The sequence below is a fragment of the Ochotona curzoniae genome, unplaced genomic scaffold, assembly GCF_017591425.1.
Source record: "Ochotona curzoniae isolate NIBS_2020 unplaced genomic scaffold, NIBS_Ocur_1.0 patch175, whole genome shotgun sequence".
NCBI classification, from domain to species: Eukaryota; Metazoa; Chordata; class Mammalia; order Lagomorpha; family Ochotonidae; genus Ochotona; species Ochotona curzoniae.
In genome coordinates, this window is record NW_024466723.1 from 867688 (window position 1) to 883509 (window position 15822).

Below are 15822 nucleotides of genomic sequence, written 5' to 3' on the forward strand. Positions count from 1 at the left end.
CTCGAACTGGGAGCAGGCTGGACCAAAGCAGGCTGAAGCACCCCTGGTAGATGCCACGGTGAGATGAGCCATGCCAGTCTAGGGGCTGTGAGTGCTGTGTCCATGTGCACTGGGGGGTGGAGGGGTCCGATGGCGCTGGCTGGTTGGCCAGGACACTTCCGTCCACCTGCGAGGTGTGTGTTGGCTGGCTCCGTGAGCCCTGGAGGTGGGGAATCCAACAAGGCCTGTGCGATCTCTGGCCCAGGTCCTTGAGCCTGCCTGCACAGTGGGTGCCGTGTCCATTAACTTCAGCGGCAGGGGCTCCCCTGGGCCCAGGTTGCCTGGCCCAGGCATTTGGGCCCACCTGCACGGTGGATGCCAGATTTGTGATGCCTGGGGGCAGCCGTTCCCGTGGGCCCTGGGGTCGTCTGGGCTGGAATTTTCATCCTGACTGTGTGGTGGGTGCTGGGTTCGGGAGCCCCAGGGCTCAGATGTCCTCTGGGGCACAAGCTGCCTGGCCCAGGTCCCCGGGCCCACCTGCGAGGTGGGTGCCAGGCCCAGGAACCCCAGGAGTGGGTTTGCGGCAGGTCCTGGGCTTGGTTGCCTGGCCTGGCTCCTTGGACCCACCTGCGTGGTGGGCACTGGTTCTGTGAACCCCGGCATGGAGAGTCTGGCACGGCGGCTCTCTGGTCACTTGGCCTAGGTTCATGAGCCCCAGGGTGGGGGATGTGGCAGGGCACAGGACCTCGAGCGGGCACACGTTCCACCTGTGAGAACTGGTCTTCCTCGGTGTGAAGGATGGAGTGCTGGACCGCACGCAGACCATGGTGCACACAGCCCATTTTCCTGTGGAGGATATCTGGTCCCACGCCGAGAATAAGGAACAGAACCTATGGACGATTACCCCAGGCAAATGGGCAAATGATCACGGCAACTATCTGGACAACATGGAGACTCTAAGGTTGACTGTGCCAGCCAACGGACACTGGAAGGGACTTCTCCTCCACGGATCGGCCAGACCGACAGAGTTCAGAACTGTCACACGCACCTGGGCAGAACACTCACAGCATGGGTCACGCGGGGACCCTGAATGGAGATGGGGGGGGGCTGCTCCCTGTCCTCGGGTCCCGCGATGGCTGGGAGAATGGGTATGACTTCTGGCCTTACTCACCCTTCTCCCCAGGCATGGGCAGAAGACACAGAAAGTCTGGGAACAACGATCACACCCATTTGGCCCTCACCCTGCATCCCTCCCGACCAGATCAACTCTGTAAACGCCACCTAAGGTCCTACTCCTAAGGACAGCAGCAGCGATGATGGCTTATGCATTCCGGTGGACTGGGCGGGCGCGTGGGGGGCGGGCTAGCCCTTCTCTCCGCACTCCACATCCCTCTGCCCGCTCCCGGGCCGCAGACGGCTCAGGACAGCCCCTGGCAGTCGTGGGGAGGGCATCCGTCCCGCGTGGGCAGCCGAGACGCCCCGACGGGCACCGGGCCGGGTGCTCGGGGCGGGCGGGTCCGTGGGCGGGTCCGTGGGCGGGGCATGCAGATGTCGGGGCTCGGGCCCCGCCCAGCAGCGCGTCCGAGCCGCGCGCGAGTGGAGACGAGGTTTGGCGGCGGCGGCCGAGGAGGAGCGGGAGGAGCGGGAGGAGGTGGCGCGGCAGGCGCGTGCGCGGGCGGGTGCGGGGTCGGGGTCGGGGTCGGGGTCGGGGTCGGGGTCGGGCGCGGGGTGAGCGTGAGTGTGAGGGGCAGGGTGTGTTGGTGTGTAGGGCGCGTTGTGTTAGTGCGGGTATCGCTTCTCGGCCTTTTGGCTAAGATCAAGTGTAGTATCTGTTCTTATCAGTTTAATATCTGATACGTCCTCTATCCGAGGACAATATATTAAATGGATTTTTGGAGCCTGGAGTTGGAATAGGAGCTTGCTCCGTCCACTCCGCGCATCGACCTGGTATTGCAGTACCTCCAGGAACGGTGCACCCCCTTGGGGGAAATGAGTGCAGTTGCAACAGCAGAACTTTGTCTCTCCCTTTCCAACCTTGCCACTAGTCTTTTGCTGATGTTTCTCCTGCAACCAATAATTGCTGCTGCTGCTGCTTCTCTCTTCCTCTGTCTTTCTTGCTTCCGTCCCAACAGCAACAGCAACTTACCCGCCAGCCAACTGCAATATACTGCATTTCTCATACCAACCTCCTCCCACAATGCACAGTGTCACACTCTTCCCTGCAACACTACGCTTGCAGCAATATGTCTTACACCCACTCTTTCATTACACACACCACCGCCACCAGGCCTCACGCTGCCTCACACCAAAGCCCCACACTCCATCTGGCTCTCCCCTGGCCGCAGGCGAACCTCTCCTCTCCTCTCCTCTCCTCTCCTCTCCTCTCCTCTCCTCTCCTCTCCTCTCCTCTCCTCTCCTCTTGCTTAGTCCTGCATTGCACCGTCTTCCCGCCCGAGTGCACTAACACAGTAGCGGGCAGCTGTGTCCCAAGTGGGAGACCTGCCTTGGACCCCGCAGTAGCCTTTTTTTTTTTACCCCACAGCAAGGGTCTCCCGTCCCCTCCCCACTCCCACAGGAAAAAAAAAAGCACTGCCCCCTCCTAGCGTTGCCCGGGAAGACAGCCAACAGGCAGTGCCGGGGTCCGTCCAACACGCAAGAAGATGCTGAACACAGACACCATTGCATTCATCTGCGCTGCGCCCATCATCCGCACTTTCAAGATGACGGACGCCCTTGCTTAAGGGAGCAGCCTTGCAGCCCCAGGAAGAGCCCAGCGGCATACAAAGCTGTCCCTAAATCCTTGCCTTGTGGGAAGCTGGCAGGTCTTAGCACAGGGAGAAGACATTCACGCGGAGCCTCGGTGAGCTTTGATTCGTTCCTTGTGACTCATGGAAAGCAACAAGAAAAGCCAGTGCTGAGGCCAGGGCTGCTCTCTTCTGTTGGCTTGTGTTTCAAGATTGGATTGGGAAGGCAGATCTACGGAGAGCAGGAGAGACAGAGCAAGATCTTCCACTTCCCAAGTGATCAACATGGCCGGTGCTGCTGCGCCCAGCAGGAGCCAGGAGCCAGGCACTCCCGCCAGGTCTCCCACGCGGGTGCAGGGTCTCAAGGCCTTGGGCCGTCCTTGGCTGCTGTCCCAGGCCACAAGCAGGGAGCTGGATGGGAAGTGGAGCTGCTGGGACGAGAGCCGGCACACGTTTGGGATGCCAGCGTATTCGAGGTGAGGATTTTAGCCGCTAAGCCACCGCGCCGGGCCCTCTTCTGCTGTTTTTAGCCAGGGGGAGGCACAAAGGGCAGATGACACCAGGGAATGCGGTCTGCCGCTTGGTGTTCCAAGGTTTGACACAAGCCCAGGTGTTCCGGGCTTGCGAATAGCTCCCTTGTCAACCACCGATGCACTCAGCTCCTTCATGAGAGACCCAGCTGAAGCCCAGACTTGACTGTTGGGAATCGACCGGTAGACGGAAGACTGCCCTGCTTCCCTCCGAGCTCCCTGCTCTGGTGGCCTGGGAAAGTAGTTGAGGACGCTCCAGCACCGGGACCCTGCACCCGTGTGGGAGACCCGGAGGAAGCTCCTGGCTCCTGGGTTTGGATGGTCTCAGCCCCAGCTGTTGCGGTCACGTGGGGAGTAAACCGTTAGAGGGAAGATCTTGTACTCTGTGTCTCCTCCTCTCTGTAGATCTACCTTACCAATAAACAGAAATAAAGTTTCAAAAAAAAAAAAATACAACCCCAGATAATCCCATAAATCTTTCTTTAACATTGCACATGCAGAACATTACTCAGTGGGAGATCCCACTCATTCTGCCAAACAGTCACAACGTGGTTGTTAGGCCAAGGCGGTGGGAAACGGGATCTGGTGGGACTACATGGAGGCTCCTGGCTCCTGGCCTCAGATTCGCTGAGCTGCAACTGTTGAGGCCACTTGGGGAGTGAAAGAGCAGATGGAACATTCTTCTCATGCTCTGTGAATCTGCCTTTCCAGTTAAAAAAAAACATATGTCTCTTTTACTCTTTTACGCACACACACACACGCACACACACGTATGTCATACACCCATGCCAGGCTGCAGTCCCTGCACGTAAGCGCTAGAACCAAGATAAGGAGCAGTCCAAACCAGTCCAGATTGCCGTGGGTCAGGTCTGGGTGTGCGCAGGCCAGGCCGGGTCAGATCATGGCATCCGTTGGCAGACTGAGAGCCAGAAGGAGGTACAGGAGGGGCTGGGTCGGGCCGCAGAACGGGCCAGTTCACACTGGAGCCGGGATGGGGATCTGACTGTGCAAAGCTGGGCGATAGCCCCAACCGACATAAGCTCGAACTGGGAGCAGGCTGGACCAAAGCAGGCTGAAGCATCCCTGGTAGATGCCACGGTGAGATGAGCCATGCCAGTCTAGGGGCTGTGAGTGCTGTGTCCATGTGCACTGGGGGGTGGAGGGGTCCGATGGCGCTGGCTGGTTGGCCAGGACACTTCCGTCCACCTGCGAGGTGTGTGTTGGCTGGCTCCGTGAGCCCTGGAGGTGGGGAATCCAACAAGGCCTGTGCGATCTCTGGCCCAGGTCCTTGAGCCTGCCTGCACAGTGGGTGCCGTGTCCATTAACTTCAGCGGCAGGGGCTCCCCTGGGCCCAGGTTGCCTGGCCCGGGCATTTGGGCCCACCTGCACAGTGGATGCCAGATTTGTGATGCCTGGGGGCAGCCGTTCCCGTGGGCCCTGGGGTCGTCTGGGCTGGAATTTTCATCCTGACTGTGTGGTGGGTGCTGGGTTCGGGAGCCCCAGGGCTCAGATGTCCTCTGGGGCACAAGCTGCCTGGCCCAGGTCCCCGGGCCCACCTGCGAGGTGGGTGCCAGGCCCAGGAACCCCAGGAGTGGGCTTGCGGCAGGTCCTGGGCTTGGTTGCCTGGCCTGGCTCCTTGGACCCACCTGCGTGGTGGGCACTGGTTCTGTGAACCCCGGCATGGAGAGTCTGGCACGGCGGCTCTCTGGTCACTTGGCCTAGGTTCATGAGCCCCAGGGTGGGGGATGTGGCAGGGCACAGGACCTCGAGCGGGCACACGTTCCACCTGTGAGAACTGGTCTTCCTCGGTGTGAAGGATGGAGTGCTGGACCGCACGCAGACCATGGTGCACACAGCCCATTTTCCTGTGGAGGATATCTGGTCCCACGCCGAGAATAAGGAACAGAACCTATGGACGATTACCCCAGGCAAATGGGCAAATGATCACGGCAACTATCTGGACAACATGGAGACTCTAAGGTTGACTGTGCCAGCCAACGGACACTGGAAGGGACTTCTCCTCCACGGATCGGCCAGACCGACAGAGTTCAGAACTGTCACACGCACCTGGGCAGAACACTCACAGCATGGGTCACGCGGGGCCCTGGGTCGAGATGGGGGGGCTGCTCCCTGTCCTCGGGTCCCGCGATGGCTGGGAGAATGGGTATGACTTCTGCCCTTACTCACCCTTCTCCCCAGGCATGGGCAGAAGACACAGAAAGTCTGGGAACAACGATCACACCCATTTGGCCCTCACCCTGCATCCCTCCCGACCAGATCAACTCTGTAAACGCCACCTAAGGTCCTACTCCTAAGGACAGCAGCAGCGATGATGGCTTATGCATTCCGGTGCACTGGGCGGGCGCGTGGGGGGCGGGCTAGCCCTTCTCTCCGCACTCCACATCCCTCTGCCCGCTCCCGGGCCGCAGACGGCTCAGGACAGCCCCTGGCAGTCGTGGGGAGGGCATCCGTCCCGCGTGGGCAGCCGAGACGCCCCGACGGGCACCGGGCCGGGTGCTCGGGGCGGGGCGGGTCCGTGGGCGGGTCCGTGGGCGGGGCATGCAGATGTCGGGGCTCGGGCCCCGCCCAGCAGCGCGTCCGAGCCGCGCGCGAGTGGAGACGAGGTTTGGCGGCGGCGGCCGAGGAGGAGCGGGAGGAGCGGGAGGAGGTGGCGCGGCAGGCGCGTGCGCGGGCGGGTGCGGGGTCGGGGTCGGGGTCGGGGTCGGGGTCGGGCGCGGGGTGAGCGTGAGTGTGAGGGGCAGGGTGTGTTGGTGTGTAGGGCGCGTTGTGTTAGTGCGGGTATCGCTTCTCGGCCTTTTGGCTAAGATCAAGTGTAGTATCTGTTCTTATCAGTTTAATATCTGATACGTCCTCTATCCGAGGACAATATATTAAATGGATTTTTGGAGCCTGGAGTTGGAATAGGAGCTTGCTCCGTCCACTCCGCGCATCGACCTGGTATTGCAGTACCTCCAGGAACGGTGCACCCCCTTGGGGGAAATGAGTGCAGTTGCAACAGCAGAACTTTGTCTCTCCCTTTCCAACCTTGCCACTAGTCTTTTGCTGATGTTTCTCCTGCAACCAATAATTGCTGCTGCTGCTGCTTCTCTCTTCCTCTGTCTTTCTTGCTTCCGTCCCAACAGCAACAGCAACTTACCCGCCAGCCAACTGCAATATACTGCATTTCTCATACCAACCTCCTCCCACAATGCACAGTGTCACACTCTTCCCTGCAACACTACGCTTGCAGCAATATGTCTTACACCCACTCTTTCATTACACACACCACCGCCACCAGGCCTCACGCTGCCTCACACCAAAGCCCCACACTCCATCTGGCTCTCCCCTGGCCGCAGGCGAACCTCTCCTCTCCTCTCCTCTCCTCTCCTCTCCTCTCCTCTCCTCTCCTCTCCTCTCCTCTCCTCTTGCTTAGTCCTGCATTGCACCGTCTTCCCGCCCGAGTGCACTAACACAGTAGCGGGCAGCTGTGTCCCAAGTGGGAGACCTGCCTTGGACCCCGCAGTAGCCTTTTTTTTTTTACCCCACAGCAAGGGTCTCCCGTCCCCCTCCCCACTCCCACAGGAAAAAAAAAAGCACTGCCCCCTCCTAGCGTTGCCCGGGAAGACAGCCAACAGGCAGTGCCGGGGTCCGTCCAACACGCAAGAAGATGCTGAACACAGACACCATTGCATTCATCTGCGCTGCGCCCATCATCCGCACTTTCAAGATGACGGACGCCCTTGCTTAAGGGAGCAGCCTTGCAGCCCCAGGAAGAGCCCAGCGGCATACAAAGCTGTCCCTAAATCCTTGCCTTGTGGGAAGCTGGCAGGTCTTAGCACAGGGAGAAGACATTCACGCGGAGCCTCGGTGAGCTTTGATTCGTTCCTTGTGACTCATGGAAAGCAACAAGAAAAGCCAGTGCTGAGGCCAGGGCTGCTCTCTTCTGTTGGCTTGTGTTTCAAGATTGGATTGGGAAGGCAGATCTACGGAGAGCAGGAGAGACAGAGCAAGATCTTCCACTTCCCAAGTGATCGACATGGCCGGTGCTGCTGCGCCCAGCAGGAGCCAGGAGCCAGGCACTCCCGCCAGGTCTCCCACGCGGGTGCAGGGTCTCAAGGCCTTGGGCCGTCCTTGGCTGCTGTCCCAGGCCACAAGCAGGGAGCTGGATGGGAAGTGGAGCTGCTGGGACGAGAGCCGGCACACGTTTTGGATGCCAGCGTATTCGAGGTGAGGATTTTAGCCGCTAAGCCACCGCGCCGGGCCCTCTTCTGCTGTTTTTAGCCAGGGGGAGGCACAAAGGGCAGATGACACCAGGGAATGCGGTCTGCCGCTTGGTGTTCCAAGGTTTGACACAAGCCCAGGTGTTCCGGGCTTGCGAATAGCTCCCTTGTCAACCACCGATGCACTCAGCTCCTTCATGAGAGACCCAGCTGAAGCCCAGACTTGACTGTTGGGAATCGACCGGTAGACGGAAGACTGCCCTGCTTCCCTCCGAGCTCCCTGCTCTGGTGGCCTGGGAAAGTAGTTGAGGACGCTCCAGCACCGGGACCCTGCACCCGTGTGGGAGACCCGGAGGAAGCTCCTGGCTCCTGGGTTTGGATGGTCTCAGCCCCAGCTGTTGCGGTCACGTGGGGAGTAAACCGTTAGAGGGAAGATCTTGTACTCTGTGTCTCCTCCTCTCTGTAGATCTACCTTACCAATAAACAGAAATAAAGTTTCAAAAAAAAAAAAATACAACCCCAGATAATCCCATAAATCTTTCTTTAACATTGCACATGCAGAACATTACTCAGTGGGAGATCCCACTCATTCTGCCAAACAGTCACAACGTGGTTGTTAGGCCAAGGCGGTGGGAAAAGGGATCTGGTGGGACTACATGGAGGCTCCTGGCTCCTGGCCTCAGATTCGCTTAGCTGTAACCGTTGAGGCCACTTGGGGAGTGAAACAGCAGATGGAACATTCTTCTCATGCTCTGTGAATCTGCCTTTCCAGTTAAAAAAAACATATGTCTCTTTTACTCTTTTACACACACACACACACGCGCACACACACGTATGTCATACACCCATGCCAGGCTGCAGTCCCTGCACGTAAGCGCTAGAACCAAGATAAGGAGCAGTCCAAACCAGTCCAGATTGCCGTGGGTCAGGTCTGGGTGTGCGCAGGCCAGGCCGGGTCAGATCATGGCATCTGTTGGCAGACTGAGAGCCAGAAGGAGGTACAGGAGGGGCTGGGTCGGGCCGCAGAACGGGCCAGTTCACACTGGAGCCGGGATGGGGATCTGACTGTGCAAAGCTGGGCGATAGCCCCAACCGACATAAGCTCGAACTGGGAGCAGGCTGGACCAAAGCAGGCTGAAGCACCCCTGGTAGATGCCACGGTGAGATGAGCCATGCCAGTCTAGGGGCTGTGAGTGCTGTGTCCATGAGCACTGGGGGGTGGAGGGGTCCGATGGCGCTGGCTGGTTGGCCAGGACACTTCCGTCCACCTGCGAGGTGTGTGTTGGCTGGCTCCGTGAGCCCTGGAGGTGGGGAATCCAACAAGGCCTGTGCGATCTCTGGCCCAGGTCCTTGAGCCTGCCTGCACAGTGGGTGCCGTGTCCATTAACTTCAGCGGCAGGGGCTCCCCTGGGCCCAGGTTGCCTGGCCCGGGCATTTGGGCCCACCTGCACGGTGGATGCCAGATTTGTGATGCCTGGGGGCAGCCGTTCCCGTGGGCCCTGGGGTCGTCTGGGCTGGAATTTTCATCCTGACTGTGTGGTGGGTGCTGGGTTCGGGAGCCCCAGGGCTCAGATGTCCTCTGGGGCACAAGCTGCCTGGCCCAGGTCCCCGGGCCCACCTGCGAGGTGGGTGCCAGGCCCAGGAACCCCAGGAGTGGGTTTGCGGCAGGTCCTGGGCTTGGTTGCCTGGCCTGGCTCCTTGGACCCACCTGCGTGGTGGGCACTGGTTCTGTGAACCCCGGCATGGAGAGTCTGGCACGGCGGCTCTCTGGTCACTTGGCCTAGGTTCATGAGCCCCAGGGTGGGGGATGTGGCAGGGCACAGGACCTCGAGCGGGCACACGTTCCACCTGTGAGAACTGGTCTTCCTCGGTGTGAAGGATGGAGTGCTGGACCGCACGCAGACCATGGTGCACACAGCCCATTTTCCTGTGGAGGATATCTGGTCCCACGCCGAGAATAAGGAACAGAACCTATGGACGATTACCCCAGGCAAATGGGCAAATGATCACGGCAACTATCTGGACAACATGGAGACTCTAAGGTTGACTGTGCCAGCCAACGGACACTGGAAGGGACTTCTCCTCCACGGATCGGCCAGACCGACAGAGTTCAGAACTGTCACACGCACCTGGGCAGAACACTCACAGCATGGGTCACGCGGGGACCCTGAATGGAGATGGGGGGGGGGCTGCTCCCTGTCCTCGGGTCCCGCGATGGCTGGGAGAATGGGTATGACTTCTGGCCTTACTCACCCTTCTCCCCAGGCATGGGCAGAAGACACAGAAAGTCTGGGAACAACGATCACACCCATTTGGCCCTCACCCTGCATCCCTCCCGACCAGATCAACTCTGTAAACGCCACCTAAGGTCCTACTCCTAAGGACAGCAGCAGCGATGATGGCTTATGCATTCCGGTGCACTGGGCGGGCGCGTGGGGGGCGGGCTAGCCCTTCTCTCCGCACTCCACATCCCTCTGCCCGCTCCCGGGCCGCAGACGGCTCAGGACAGCCCCTGGCAGTCGTGGGGAGGGCATCCGTCCCGCGTGGGCAGCCGAGACGCCCCGACGGGCACCGGGCCGGGTGCTCGGGGCGGGCGGGTCCGTGGGCGGGGCATGCAGATGTCGGGGCTCGGGCCCCGCCCAGCAGCGCGTCCGAGCCGCGCGCGAGTGGAGACGAGGTTTGGCGGCGGCGGCCGAGGAGGAGCGGGAGGAGCGGGAGGAGGTGGCGCGGCAGGCGCGTGCGCGGGCGGGTGCGGGGTCGGGGTCGGGGTCGGGGTCGGGGTCGGGGTCGGGCGCGGGGTGAGCGTGAGTGTGAGGGGCAGGGTGTGTTGGTGTGTAGGGCGCGTTGTGTTAGTGCGGGTATCGCTTCTCGGCCTTTTGGCTAAGATCAAGTGTAGTATCTGTTCTTATCAGTTTAATATCTGATACGTCCTCTATCCGAGGACAATATATTAAATGGATTTTTGGAGCCTGGAGTTGGAATAGGAGCTTGCTCCGTCCACTCCGCGCATCGACCTGGTATTGCAGTACCTCCAGGAACGGTGCACCCCCTTGGGGGAAATGAGTGCAGTTGCAACAGCAGAACTTTGTCTCTCCCTTTCCAACCTTGCCACTAGTCTTTTGCTGATGTTTCTCCTGCAACCAATAATTGCTGCTGCTGCTGCTTCTCTCTTCCTCTGTCTTTCTTGCTTCCGTCCCAACAGCAACTTACCCGCCAGCCAACTGCAATATACTGCATTTCTCATACCAACCTCCTCCCACAATGCACAGTGTCACACTCTTCCCTGCAACACTACGCTTGCAGCAATATGTCTTACACCCACTCTTTCATTACACACACCACCGCCACCAGGCCTCACGCTGCCTCACACCAAAGCCCCACACTCCATCTGGCTCTCCCCTGGCCGCAGGCGAACCTCTCCTCTCCTCTCCTCTCCTCTCCTCTCCTCTCCTCTCCTCTCCTCTCCTCTCCTCTCCTCTCCTCTCCTCTTGCTTAGTCCTGCATTGCACCGTCTTCCCGCCCGAGTGCACTAACACAGTAGCGGGCAGCTGTGTCCCAAGTGGGGGACCTGCCTTGGACCCCGCAGTAGCCTTTTTTTTTTTACCCCACAGCAAGGGTCTCCCGTCCCCCTCCCCACTCCCACAGGAAAAAAAAAAGCACTGCCCCCTCCTAGCGTTGCCCGGGAAGACAGCCAACAGGCAGTGCCGGGGTCCGTCCAACACGCAAGAAGATGCTGAACACAGACACCATTGCATTCATCTGCGCTGCGCCCATCATCCGCACTTTCAAGATGACGGACGCCCTTGCTTAAGGGAGCAGCCTTGCAGCCCCAGGAAGAGCCCAGCGGCATACAAAGCTGTCCCTAAATCCTTGCCTTGTGGGAAGCTGGCAGGTCTTAGCACAGGGAGAAGACATTCACGCGGAGCCTCGGTGAGCTTTGATTCGTTCCTTGTGACTCATGGAAAGCAACAAGAAAAGCCAGTGCTGAGGCCAGGGCTGCTCTCTTCTGTTGGCTTGTGTTTCAAGATTGGATTGGGAAGGCAGATCTACGGAGAGCAGGAGAGACAGAGCAAGATCTTCCACTTCCCAAGTGATCGACATGGCCGGTGCTGCTGCGCCCAGCAGGAGCCAGGAGCCAGGCACTCCCGCCAGGTCTCCCACGCGGGTGCAGGGTCTCAAGGCCTTGGGCCGTCCTTGGCTGCTGTCCCAGGCCACAAGCAGGGAGCTGGATGGGAAGTGGAGCTGCTGGGACGAGAGCCGGCACACGTTTTGGGATGCCAGCGTATTCGAGGTGAGGATTTTAGCCGCTAAGCCACCGCGCCGGGCCCTCTTCTGCTGTTTTTAGCCAGGGGGAGGCACAAAGGGCAGATGACACCAGGGAATGCGGTCTGCCGCTTGGTGTTCCAAGGTTTGACACAAGCCCAGGTGTTCCGGGCTTGCGAATAGCTCCCTTGTCAACCACCGATGCACTCAGCTCCTTCATGAGAGACCCAGCTGAAGCCCAGACTTGACTGTTGGGAATCGACCGGTAGACGGAAGACTGCCCTGCTTCCCTCCGAGCTCCCTGCTCTGGTGGCCTGGGAAAGTAGTTGAGGACGCTCCAGCACCGGGACCCTGCACCCGTGTGGGAGACCCGGAGGAAGCTCCTGGCTCCTGGGTTTGGATGGTCTCAGCCCCAGCTGTTGCGGTCACGTGGGGAGTAAACCGTTAGAGGGAAGATCTTGTACTCTGTGTCTCCTCCTCTCTGTAGATCTACCTTACCAATAAACAGAAATAAAGTTTCAAAAAAAAAAAAATACAACCCCAGATAATCCCATAAATCTTTCTTTAACATTGCACATGCAGAACATTACTCAGTGGGAGATCCCACTCATTCTGCCAAACAGTCACAACGTGGTTGTTAGGCCAAGGCGGTGGGAAACGGGATCTGGTGGGACTACATGGAGGCTCCTGGCTCCTGGCCTCAGATTCGCTTAGCTGTAACCGTTGAGGCCACTTGGGGAGTGAAACAGCAGATGGAACATTCTTCTCATGCTCTGTGAATCTGCCTTTCCAGTTAAAAAAAACATATGTCTCTTTTACTCTTTTAAACACACACACACACGCGCACACACGTATGTCATACACCCATGCCAGGCTGCAGTCCCTGCACGTAAGCGCTAGAACCAAGATAAGGAGCAGTCCAAACCAGTCCAGGTTGCCGTGGGTCAGGTCTGGGTGTGCGCAGGCCAGGCCGGGTCAGATCATGGCATCCGTTGGCAGACTGAGAGCCAGAAGGAGGTACAGGAGGGGCTGGGTCGGGCCGCAGAACGGGCCAGTTCACACTGGAGCCGGGATGGGGATCTGACTGTGCAAAGCTGGGCGATAGCCCCAACCGACATAAGCTCGAACTGGGAGCAGGCTGGACCAAAGCAGGCTGAAGCACCCCTGGTAGATGCCACGGTGAGATGAGCCATGCCAGTCTAGGGGCTGTGAGTGCTGTGTCCATGAGCACTGGGGGGTGGAGGGGTCCGATGGCGCTGGCTGGTTGGCCAGGACACTTCCGTCCACCTGCGAGGTGTGTGTTGGCTGGCTCCGTGAGCCCTGGAGGTGGGGAATCCAACAAGGCCTGTGCGATCTCTGGCCCAGGTCCTTGAGCCTGCCTGCACAGTGGGTGCCGTGTCCATTAACTTCAGCGGCAGGGGCTCCCCTGGGCCCAGGTTGCCTGGCCCGGGCATTTGGGCCCACCTGCACGGTGGATGCCAGATTTGTGATGCCTGGGGGCAGCCGTTCCCGTGGGCCCTGGGGTCGTCTGGGCTGGAATTTTCATCCTGACTGTGTGGTGGGTGCTGGGTTCGGGAGCCCCAGGGCTCAGATGTCCTCTGGGGCACAAGCTGCCTGGCCCAGGTCCCCGGGCCCACCTGCGAGGTGGGTGCCAGGCCCAGGAACCCCAGGAGTGGGCTTGCGGCAGGTCCTGGGCTTGGTTGCCTGGCCTGGCTCCTTGGACCCACCTGCGTGGTGGGCACTGGTTCTGTGAACCCCGGCATGGAGAGTCTGGCACGGCGGCTCTCTGGTCACTTGGCCTAGGTTCATGAGCCCCAGGGTGGGGGATGTGGCAGGGCACAGGACCTCGAGCGGGCACACGTTCCACCTGTGAGAACTGGTCTTCCTCGGTGTGAAGGATGGAGTGCTGGACCGCACGCAGACCATGGTGCACACAGCCCATTTTCCTGTGGAGGATATCTGGTCCCACGCCGAGAATAAGGAACAGAACCTATGGACGATTACCCCAGGCAAATGGGCAAATGATCACGGCAACTATCTGGACAACATGGAGACTCTAAGGTTGACTGTGCCAGCCAACGGACACTGGAAGGGACTTCTCCTCCACGGATCGGCCAGACCGACAGAGTTCAGAACTGTCACACGCACCTGGGCAGAACACTCACAGCATGGGTCACGCGGGGCCCTGAATCGAGATGGGGGGGCTGCTCCCTGTCCTCGGGTCCCGCGATGGCTGGGAGAATGGGTATGACTTCTGCCCTTACTCACCCTTCTCCCCAGGCATGGGCAGAAGACACAGAAAGTCTGGGAACAACGATCACACCCATTTGGCCCTCACCCTGCATCCCTCCCGACCAGATCAACTCTGTAAACGCCACCTAAGGTCCTACTCCTAAGGACAGCAGCAGCGATGATGGCTTATGCATTCCGGTGCACTGGGCGGGCGCGTGGGGGGCGGGCTAGCCCTTCTCTCCGCACTCCACATCCCTCTGCCCGCTCCCGGGCCGCAGACGGCTCAGGACAGCCCCTGGCAGTCGTGGGGAGGGCATCCGTCCCGCGTGGGCAGCCGAGACGCCCCGACGGGCACCGGGCCGGGTGCTCGGGGCGGGCGGGTCCGTGGGCGGGTCCGTGGGCGGGGCATGCAGATGTCGGGGCTCGGGCCCCGCCCAGCAGCGCGTCCGAGCCGCGCGCGAGTGGAGACGAGGTTTGGCGGCGGCGGCCGAGGAGGAGCGGGAGGAGCGGGAGGAGGTGGCGCGGCAGGCGCGTGCGCGGGCGGGTGCGGGGTCGGGGTCGGGGTCGGGGTCGGGCGCGGGGTGAGCGTGAGTGTGAGGGGCAGGGTGTGTTGGTGTGTAGGGCGCGTTGTGTTAGTGCGGGTATCGCTTCTCGGCCTTTTGGCTAAGATCAAGTGTAGTATCTGTTCTTATCAGTTTAATATCTGATACGTCCTCTATCCGAGGACAATATATTAAATGGATTTTTGGAGCCTGGAGTTGGAATAGGAGCTTGCTCCGTCCACTCCGCGCATCGACCTGGTATTGCAGTACCTCCAGGAACGGTGCACCCCCTTGGGGGAAATGAGTGTAGTTGCAACAGTAGAACTTTGTCTCTCCCTTGCCCAACTCTGCCCTTCCTCTCTACCACTTGCACCTGCCACTTGTCTTTTGCTGGCATTTCTACTGCAACCACTAACCGCTGCTGCTGCTGCTGCTGCTGCTGCTGCCTCTCTCTTCCTCTGTCTTTCTTGCTTCCCAACAGCAACTTACTCGCCAACCACTTGCAATATACTGCATTTCTCATACCAACCTCCTCCCACAATGCGCAGCCTCACACTCTTCCCTGCAACACTACGCTTGCAGCAACATGTCTTACACCCACTCTTTCATTACACACACCAGCACCAGCAGGCCTCACGCTGCCTCACACCAAAGCCCAACACTCCATCTGGCTCTCCCCTCCCCTGGCTGCACGCGGACCTCTCCTCTCCTCTCCTCTCCTCTCCTCTCCTCTCCTCTCCTCTCCTCTCGCTTAGTCCTGCATTGCACCGTCTTCCCGCCCGAGTGCACTAACACAGTAGCGGGCAGCTGTGTCCCAAGTGGGGGATCTGCCTTGGACCCGGCAGTAGCGTTTTTTTTTTTTACCCCACAGCAAGGGTCTCCCGTCCTCCTCCCCACTCCCACAGGAAAAAAGAAAAAGAAAAAGCACTGCCCCCTCCTAGCGTTGCCCGGGAAGACAGCCAACAGGCAGTGCCGGGGTCCGTCCAACACGCAAGAAGATGCTGAACACACACACCATTGCATTCATCTGCGCTGCGCCCATCATCCGCACTTTCAAGATGACGGACGCCCTTGCTTAAGGGAGCAGCCTTGCAGCCCCAGGAAGAGCCCAGCGGCATACAAAGCTGTCCCTAAATCCTTGCCTTGTGGGAAGCTGGCAGGTCTTAGCACAGGGAGAAGACATTCACGCGGAGCCTCGGTGAGCTTTGATTCGTTCCTTGTGACTCATGGAAAGCAACAAGAAAAGCCAGTGCTGAGGCCAGGGCTGCTCTCTTCTGTTGGCTTGTGTTTCAAGATTGGATTGGGAAGGCAG

The 15822-nt window shown here is 59.7% G+C and overlaps 4 non-coding genes across 4 annotated transcripts; all 4 read left to right on the forward strand.

Moving 5' to 3' along the window:
• Positions 1 to 1769: 1769 nt before the first annotated feature.
• Positions 1770 to 1960, forward strand: LOC121166616. The gene has a single exon (XR_005885446.1). It is a non-coding gene; the product is annotated as a U2 spliceosomal RNA (small nuclear RNA).
• A 4094-nt stretch (positions 1961 to 6054) lies between these two features.
• Positions 6055 to 6245, forward strand: LOC121166617. The gene has a single exon (XR_005885447.1). It is a non-coding gene; the product is annotated as a U2 spliceosomal RNA (small nuclear RNA).
• Positions 6246 to 10333: 4088 nt separating this feature from the next.
• LOC121166618 lies at positions 10334 to 10524 on the forward strand. Its single transcript, XR_005885448.1, has one exon. It is a non-coding gene; the product is annotated as a U2 spliceosomal RNA (small nuclear RNA).
• Positions 10525 to 14611: 4087 nt separating this feature from the next.
• On the forward strand, positions 14612 to 14802 carry LOC121166604. Its single transcript, XR_005885435.1, has one exon. It is a non-coding gene; the product is annotated as a U2 spliceosomal RNA (small nuclear RNA).
• Positions 14803 to 15822: the final 1020 nt, after the last annotated feature.